Raw genomic sequence first — 10196 nt, 5'->3', positions numbered from 1 at the left:
GTAATGAGGTTTTTTTTTTTTTCCCCATTTCTTACTGTTGGTGGTTTAAATCTTTTGTTAGTTTTTATCAATAGCATTTTTTTTTTTGCACAAGATAGAAATCTTTAAATAATGTAGGTAATAAAATTTTGGTTATTTAAATCGCACTTGCTCAGTTATATATTTCATACAAGTTATCTGTTTAGCTATATAGTTTGTGTTCCTTTGGCCATATATTGTTTGGCTATTCTGATATAAACTTTGTACTTCTCATGGATGACATATTCAAGAAAAGCAAGGTTAAGAAGGATGGAAATCTTGAAAAAGAAAAGTGGTACGACGTAGGCTGTTATGTTCCTTTCATTCTGATTATGTATTTGATTTTTAGGATTTTTTTAATATAAAATAAAAAATAAATAATTCCTGAAACAAGAGATTTGAACTTTATTTTTTCAAATGCGATTTTGTTCACACTCTGGGTCGAGCTATCCGACCTGAGATGTTCAGTGACAAAGCGACCGACCTCTTCAGGTCAGGCTATCCGACTTCTTCTCAAAGAGGTCGGCCAAATCGACAGGAAAGCCCAATAAAGGGCCCAAATAGAGGAACACGACCCAAATCCAAAGGCAATCCAAGCCTATAGAGATAAAGGCGGTTCCCTTGAAGATAAGCTGACTTCACCCAAAATAAGATAAGATAAGATAAGATAACTAACTTATCTTATCAGAAAGGTCAGCCCACACTACTATAAATACACTGGAGCACCCAGGTATAACTCATACTCTGATTCTACTAAAAACCTGCTTAATACCCATACTAACTTAAGTATCAGAGTCTCTTGCAAGTACCCCCCACCCTCCGGTGACGAAGGATCAGCAGTGCAGTCAGTCCCACAAATCGGACTCGACAGCTCCGGCCACCACCCACCAGCCGGACACGTCATCTCCGACCAGTACAGAAGATCTCGTCCGAGATCGACCTACAGTTTCAGGTAACCCTCGGAACATTGGCGTCGTTGCCGGGGAACTTGGAAGTCATCCCATCACCATAGCGGACGACCATGACAACGAACACGACTCAGATCCAGAAGATAGAACACCGCACAAAAACGCGGGCAATACACTGAAAGATACCCCAGAATCTAACGGGGACAAAAACTCATCAAATCCGGGAGTGATTGAAGCGCTTCAAGATCGTTTAAAAGCAACTGGAAAAAGAAACCCAGCGCCAACGAGAAGTTGAGAAGGATCTACAAAGAGAGGTAAGGCGACGTCGAGAATTAGAAGATAAACTTCTAAAACTCGAAACAGATCTCAACACCAAAACTACTCGGTTCACCCCTGAGGATAAGGCCCGCAAAGAGCAAGATCCGTTCACTAGGGAAATCATGAAAACTAAAATTTCTAAGGACTTCAAACTCCCGGATATGGCTTTGTATGATGGCACTACAGATCCCAACCATTACCTCAGCAACTTCAGAAGCAGAATGTACCTCACCGATGCCTCCGACGCCGTTCGCTGCAAAGCTTTTCCAACAACTCTCACGAAGACAGCAATCAGATGGTTTGACAACCTACCTCCAAAGTCCATCTCAAGCTTTGACGACTTAGCCAAAAAATTCCTTGCCAGATTCTCCATCCAAAAAAACAAGGCTAAGCACGCCCCCAGTCTACTAGAGATCAAGCAAGGAGATCGAGAAAGTCTTCGCAACTACATGGAAAGATTCAACAAAACATGCCTAGATATACAAAACTTGCCAACAGAGGCCGCCATCATGGGCCTCATCAATGGCCAACGAGAGGGACCTTTTAGCCAATCTATATCAAAGAAATACCCCACATCTCTAGATGAAGTGCAGGAACGAGCAGAAAAATACATCAACATGGAAGAAAATTCTCAACTAGGAGAAACCTCAAAATCCGGGTTTGCCTACCGAGATAAAGACAAAGAATCCAAAAAGAAGGAAGATCGACAAGGGGAAAAAATTAAAAAATACCATAATTACACCCCTCTTAGGGTGTCCCTGGTGGATGTTTACAAGGAAGTCTGCCACACAGAAAAAATACCCCCAGCTCGACCACTCAAAAGCAAAAGAGGAGGAGGAAACCGAAACAAATACTGTGAATACCATCGCGTCCGTGGGCATTCCACTATTCAATGCTTCGATCTAAAAAATGTAATAGAAAAGTTAGTGAGAGAAGGAAAACTAGATCGGTATCTGGCCAATCGAGACGAGGAGCAAAGAAAAAGGCGGAGAGACGAGGAGGTCGGACGAACCGAACGATCACCTCGTACGCCAGAAAGACATGTCCATATGATACACGGAGGATTTGCAGGAGGAGGAATCTCCAAATCATCCCGCAAAAGACATCTCAAAGAAGTATATCATGTCGAAGGGAAGGAGGAAGCACCCGACATCCCCGCAATCACGTTCACCAAAGAAGACGCATTCGGTATCATCCCAGGACACGACGATCCCATGGTCATCACCATCATACTGGTAAACGCCAATCTCCACCGCACACTAATAGACCAAGGAAGCTCTGCCGACATCTTATTTAAAACTGCCTTTGACAAACTCGGCTTAGAAGAAAAAGAGCTTAGAGCATACCCGAACAGCCTGTTCGGACTGGGAGATACCCCAGTACAACCACTGGGATATGTATCACTACATACAACCTTCGAAAAAGGGAACCAATCCAGAACACTCAAGATAGACTACATTGTGGTCGACGTAAGTTCAGCCTACAATGCCTTAATAGGTCGGACGACACTAAATCAACTCGGCGCAATAGTCTCAACTCCACATCTATGCATGAAATTCCCAACTACAGAAGGGATAGCTACGATAAAGGCAGATCAAAAGATGGCACGCCGCTGTTACAACGAAAGTCTAAACCTCATAAGCAGAGGAGAAGAGTTCCATACAATTGAGCTTGGTGGAGTTCAGAGACGAGAAGAACTCCGTCCACAGCCCGAAGGTGAAGTAGAGAAAGTTCATATCGGAGACACCTCAGACAAAACAACTAATATTGGCACGATCCTAAAAGGAGACGCAAAAGAATTACTAGTACAGTTCTTACGAGATAATGTCGATCTCTTCGCATGGAAAGCTGCAGACATGCCTTGCATAGACCCCAAGCTAATGTGTCACAAGTTGGCGGTCTATCCAGGATCTCGGCCGATACAGCAGAGACGAAGAAAACTTGGGCCAGAACGATCCCAAGCTGGGGAAGAACAGGTACAGGCACTACTGGAGGCAGGATTCATAAGAGAAGTCAAGTACCCACTATGGCTAGCTAATGTCGTATTGGTGAAAAAATCAAATGGAAAGTGGCAAATGTGCACCGATTACACCAATCTCAACAAAGACTGCCCTAAAGATCCTTATCCACTCCCAAGTATTGATGCTCTGGTGGACGCCTCATCCGGATATAAATTCCTCTCGTTTATGGATGCATATTCCGAATACAATCAAATCCCCATATATCCACCAGATTAAGAAAAGACCTCGTTTTTAACACCAAGAGCAAATTACTGCTACATTGTGATGCCTTTTGGTCTCAAGAATGCGGGAGCTACTTATCAGCGGCTAATGAATAAAGTCTTTTCCGATCATATCAGAAAAATCATGGAAGTCTACGTGGACGATATGTTAGTAAAGACACAAAGTGAAGAGACCTTATTGTCCGACCTGGCCCAAGTTTTCGACACTATAAGGAAGCATGGCATGCGACTCAATCCGGTAAAATGCACCTTTGCAGTAGAAGCTGGCAAATTCTTAGGCTTTATGCTCACACAAAGAGTAATTGAGGCAAATTCGGATAAATGCCAAGCTATACTCAACATGAAGAGCCCAACTTGTGTCAGAGAGGTACAACAACTCAACCGAAGATTGGCAGCCTTATCCAAATTCTTAGCGGGATCAACGATAAGATCTCTCCCCTTCTATGCTACTTTAAGGAAAGGAAAGAAGTTCGAATGGACAATAGAGTGCGAGTAAGCCTTCTAATATTTCAAAAGTTTCCTGGGACGACCACCTATCCTAACTTGACCACGAGAGGGAGAGCCACTCGTATTATACCTTGCGGTAGGAAGTCGGGCAGTAGCCTCAGCACTGGTTCGAGAGGACGAGGAAGGGCAACAACCTGTATACTTCATTAGTAAAGCGCTGCAGGGATCCGAGCTGAACTACCAAAAAATAGAAAAGTTTGCCTATACTCTCATACTGACATCTCGACGACTTCGCCCGTACTTCCAGGCTCACACCATTAAGGTTCGGACCAACCAGCTCATAAAAGGGATATTGCAAAAAACAGATCTAGCAGACAGAATTTTACAATGGGTAGTCGAATTATCCGAGTTTGACCTCCAATATGAAGCTCAGACAGCCATCAAATCACAGTACTTAGCCGACTTCATTGCAGAATTCACAGATACTCTGGAAACTCCCACAGAATGGAATCTCTACGCGGACGGTTCCTCAAATAAGACTCGAAGCGGCGCAGGTGTGATAATAGAAAGCAACCAAGGAACACAAGTTGAGCTTTCCCTCAAATTCGGGTTCCCGGCCTCAAACAACCAGGCAAAATATGAAGCGTTACTAGCTGGTTTGAAGCTGGCTAAGGAGGTGGGAGCTCAAAGACTCAACATCTTCAGCGATTCACAAGTAGTTACCTCACAAATAACAGGGAGCTACCAGGCCAAAGATCCCACCATGAAAAAGTATTTGGATAAAACCAAGGAACAGCTCGGACAATTCGGGGAATATAAGATCTGTCACATACCCCGCGAACAAAATGCCCGAGCTGACTGATGAGAGGAACTTTTGCATGGTCTAGAAATTTGCGGATAAATCCTCATTGCAAGTATAGTTTCTAAACCTTCAAAAGTCCTTTCACACAAACGTTTTGGTTGTCACAAGTAACAAACCCCTTTTAAATTGATAACCGAGTATTTAAACCTCGGGTCGTCTTCTCAAGGAATTGTAGGGAGGTATGTTCTTATTATTGGTTATGAGTTTTGTAAATTGGGGGTTTAGGAGTTTGGGCAATGGGCACATATATATTTAAATGACAAATAAAATAAATAAATAACTGTAAAATAAACATTTTGGCATGGTATGAGAAATTGGAAGTCCAGACTTAGTTATCCTTATCAATAATAATGAAAGTTGAATCTTAATTCCACTTAGTTAACTTTTACTAAAGCAAAGGAAGGTCAAGGGACAAATTGGTTTGATCTTCGAATCCTATTTATTTCCTAAGAAAAGATTGGGATTATTGAAGTTCAATTCAATTGGCAAGATAACAATTATCAATTATGCTGTTGAATTGGATAATTCCTGAGTTACTGATTTCTTAACCAAAACCAAAAGGGAAAAAGTAAATCTACTGGAATAAAAATGTCTTCAGAAGGGAATAACAATAATGTAAACAAAAGAAAGCAATAGTAAACTGAAATACCTCAAATAACATTAATCCAAAATAATAATCTGTAACATGGAAGAGTTCATAAATTAAATTAGAAAAATAAATAAAAGGAACATTGAACCTGGGAAGAAGTTGAAATAATAAAGTTGAAATAATAATACATCCTAATTCCTTTAAGAGGAATTCTAATCCTAGATCCTAAGAGAGAGGAGAGAACCTCCCCCTTTAAAAACTACATGAAAAGTGAATTCTGGAAATGTGTTTTTGAATGGATGCATTCCCCCACTTTATAGTCTCTAATCTGCGCTTTCTGGGCCGAAAACTGGGTCAGAAACAGCCCAGAAATCGCTGGAGGAGAAATCTATCACGCTGGTTTTTCGTCACTACGACATGGCCGCATGGAGCACGCAGTCGCGTTGCCTAGAGTCAGAGAAACTATGGATTATTATATATCAAATCGAAGCCCCGAACGTTAGCTTTCCAACGCAACTGGAACCGCATCGTTTGGACCTCTGCAGCTAAAGTTATAGCCGTTTGAGTGCGAAGAGCTCATGTTGGACAGCTTAGCAGTTTCTCCAACTTCTTGTATTCCTTTCATTTTTGCATGCTTCCTTTCCATCCTCCAAGCCATTCCTGTCCTATAATCTCTGAAAACACTTAACACACATATCAAGGCATCTAATGGTAATAAGAGAGGATTAATAATAAGCAAATATAAGATCAAAGAAGCATATTTTCGATCATAGCACAAAATCAGGAAGGAAATATAAAACCATGCAAATATTATGAATAAGTGGGTAAAGAGTTGATAAAATCCACTCAATTGAGCACAAGATAAACCATGAAATAGTGGTTTATCAACCTCCCCACACTTAAACATTAGCATGTCCTCATGCTAAGTTCAAGAGAAGCTATAAAGATGAAGAGGAATGATAGAATGTATGAAATGCAAGCCTATCTGTATGAATGCAACTACATGCAAAATGTTTCTACCTACTTGGTTGAAAGTAAATAAATTCTCCAAGACAAAATATAAATCAGATTTCACTAATTCAAATTATACAATAGAAGACAAGTAAACTTGTAAGAAGATAGCTAATAAAAGCAGGGAACATAGAATTAAGCACTGAACCCTCACAGGAAGTGTATATGCACTCTAATCTCTCAAGTGTATAGGGTTAATCACTCTACTCTTCTCTAGTCATGCTTTCTAAACTTTGTTCTTCATCTAACCAATCAACAATTATTTAGCATACCAATGCAAACATCATGAGGTCTTTTCAGGGTTGTAATGGGGCTGAGGTAAAGGTAAGGATATATGTATGGCCAAGTGAGCTTTATAAAGTGAATCCTTGATTAGTCTAAGATCTCACCTAACATATACACACTTTATACAATTTTAAAATACTTTACCTAATTACCCAAATTTTTCCCACTTTTGTATTACATGCTCATGTATCAAACTTATTTTTGAATTTTGTCCCATGTGCATTGATTCTTTTTATTTTGCATTTGGGATAATATTATTTTTCTTCTCTTTTCTTTTCTTCTTCTTCTTTTTTTTTTGTATCCCCTTATTTAATTACTTAATTTTTTTTCAATATACATGGTAATTTAATTATTTTGATTTCACATGAGCACGTTTCCCAAATTTTCAAATAACTTATTCAATTTAATTCCCTACTTTTTTTTTTCATATCATCCATGTTCCCATAAAATTCCCCACACTTAAATTATACACAATATCTATCTTAAGCTAAACAAGGATTCAACTTGGGATTTTTATTTTGTTTTTCTGCTTAAGGCTAGTAATGTGGTTATGAAAATAGAAGGGGTTAAAAAGTTCAAAGTGGCTAACAAGGATGACATAAAAGGGTAGGCTTATTTGGGATAAGTGAGCAAAAATCAAATAATGGCCTCAATCATATGCAAGCATGTAAATACACTAAATAATGGACATATAGAATGGAACAAAGCAAAGATTGCAATTATAGAGAAGAAAACACACAAGAATAAAATACTATGGTTAAATAATGTAACCATGTAAATAAGCTCAAATCTCACAGGTTGTGTGTTCTTTAGCTCAAAAACCATGTTCCAAATACAACTTCCAAACAAGTTTTAATAGAAATTTTTTTCAATTTAAATTAGTGAAATTTTTCAAAGATAGGGTCTTAAAAGAATTTTATTACTTTAACCAAGTAGTAACTAAATGCATAAAATCAAACAAATATGCAAATGCAATAACTAATTTAACAAAGAAAATTTAAACATTGGTGTTGAAACAGAAAGGTACTAACCCATGGAGATCGGTATCGACCTCCCCACACTTAAAGATTGCACCGTCATCGGTGCATGCTGAGATGTGCAGGTAGACGAGTTGCTCCAACTGATGCTTTTCTTCAAGATTTTGCAGATGGACTTGTCTATCTCCCATGTAAACGTCTTCCGCTTTCCTTTCGGGTGGCCATCCTGAAAGAAAAAAGGGAAGAAGAGTAACCCAGAAATAAAGATAGAAAAATAAATACAGTATGGGTGGGTTAATGCCAAATAATAAGGGTCTCAATTACATGGTAGCTACAACATACAAGTGAGAAAATAATAGAAGCCATGGCATGCCAGTGGTACAAAATGTACAACAATGGGAAGAGAGTGGGGAAGGAGAGATAATATAAATTTATGTCAATGCAAAAGTAATATAGATATAAAAGATTGGCATTGATTTAAATAATGTTACCCAATCAGAATAAAACAAGTCATAAGCACCAAGATAATACCAGAAAAGATATAACAGTTGAATAAGAACATTTGAACACCAATGGTAAAATAATAAATTTAGAAAAATAAAAATATTCAATGAATGAAAGTATGCAAATAAATAAAATAAAATAAAAGATAAGAAGAATGAGAAGGGAAAGAAAAAAGTAAGAAAGAAAGAAGAAAGAAGAAAAGATAGAAGAAATTAGGATTAGAGAAGAAAAGATAAGAAAATTGGCACTAATCTGGATAGGTTGTGTGACGCTGGCGACGCGGTCGCGCGGTGCGCAATAAGGTCAGGCGACGCGGACGCGTCGGGCACGCGATCGCGTGACTTGATCTGTGCTAGTGGCGCGAGTGCAGCCTCGCGGTCGCACAACTCTCTGCTTGAAACTTGGTATTGCCAAAATTCAGGGTGACGCAGTCGCGTGGTCGACGCGATCGCGTGGGTGGCCTTATTTCCAATATGACGCGGACGCGTGGGTGACGCGTTCGCGTGGAAGGGCTTGTGCTGCTAGCACGGGTCCAGCCCAATTCCAACTCAAATTTCGGCCATACACCCTTGTTACGTTGATTTACAGGGCCACGCGGTCGCGTGGGTGACGCGGTCGTGTGGGAGCCATTTTTCCCACATGACGCGGACGCGTCAGCGACGCTGCCGCGTCGCGTGCGTGCTTCTCTTTTTTTTTTTTTAATAATGCAGTATGCAGAATGCAATGCTAATATGAATGTTATGCAAAATTCCAGGTTCAATACAATACAATAAAAAAAAACCGGACGCGTGGGTGACGCGTTCGCGTGGAAGGGCTTGTGCTGCTAGCACGGGTCCAGCCCAATTCCAACTCAAATTTCGGCCATACACCCTTGTTACGTTGATTTACAGGGCCACGCGGTCGCGTGGGTGACGCGGTCGTGTGGGAGCCATTTTTCCCACATGACGCGGACGCGTCAGCGACGCTGCCGCGTCGCGTGCGTGCTTCTCTTTTTTTTTTTTTAATGCAATATGCAGAATGCAATGCTTAATGTGAATGCTATGAAAACTTCCAGGTTCAATGAAAATTAAAATAAAATAAAAACAAACAACATGAAATAAATTTGAAAAAGAAACGATCATACCATGGTGGGTTGTCTCCCACCTAGCACTTTTAGTTAGAGTCCTTAAGTTGGACATTTGGTGAGCTTCCTGTTATGGTGGCTTGTGCTTGTATTCATCCAGGAATCCCCACCAGTGCTTGTACTTCCAGTAACCTCCGGGGTCCCAAACTAGGCATGTAAAGCCCTTAAGAAGCTTCAAACAGATTCTTAAGCTCCCGGGGTGACAAATGTCAGAGTAGATTTCAGGATCCCAAACCTTGCTTTTACACCCATTTTTGTTGGGATCTGTACTTTTCCAGCCGGGTGATAAGTAATTTGAATTCTCACTGCAGCTACCAAACAGCTTCCTAGACCCATTCAATTGAGCTCTACACCAACCATTGCGTTTAAAGCTTCCAACCATAATGAACCTTGCAGGACAATTCGTACTACTGACCATCTTCCTCTTACTCTTAATGTCACAAAGAGCTCTGAGTTGACCATCCGTCTCCAGTAGCCCATATTCAAGTGGGATTAGAAAGCTAAGGGATATGAATTTTACCCACTTGAATGTTGTGAAGGATGATGGCAACTTAGGGGGAGGGGTTTCCAACAACTTTGGCAAGGTAATTTCAAGCTCCACTCCCTTGTGCTCTTTGACATCTTCTACCTCTTAATCAACCTCTACAAAGTCTTCAACCATGGTTTGCCTTGGAGGTTGTACGCTCTTCTCAACGTCAACATCAAACACCGTGGAAGGAGGCTCTGTGACTGGACTTTCCAATGGAGGTACAGCATCTCTTAAGTCTGCAACCACTTCTTCCTTTACAACTATTATGGCTTCCTCCACTTGTTCCAATACAAAGCTATGTTCCTCATTGTCCACCAAAGTTTCTAGTGTCTCCTTCATGGTTTGCTCTTCTTTTGATTCTCCACATGTAGCCATGGGAGTTC

Source organism: Arachis ipaensis, chromosome B02 (assembly GCF_000816755.2).
Source record: "Arachis ipaensis cultivar K30076 chromosome B02, Araip1.1, whole genome shotgun sequence".
Lineage (NCBI taxonomy): Eukaryota > Viridiplantae > Streptophyta > Magnoliopsida > Fabales > Fabaceae > Arachis > Arachis ipaensis.
This window is presented reverse-complemented; position numbering follows the sequence as displayed.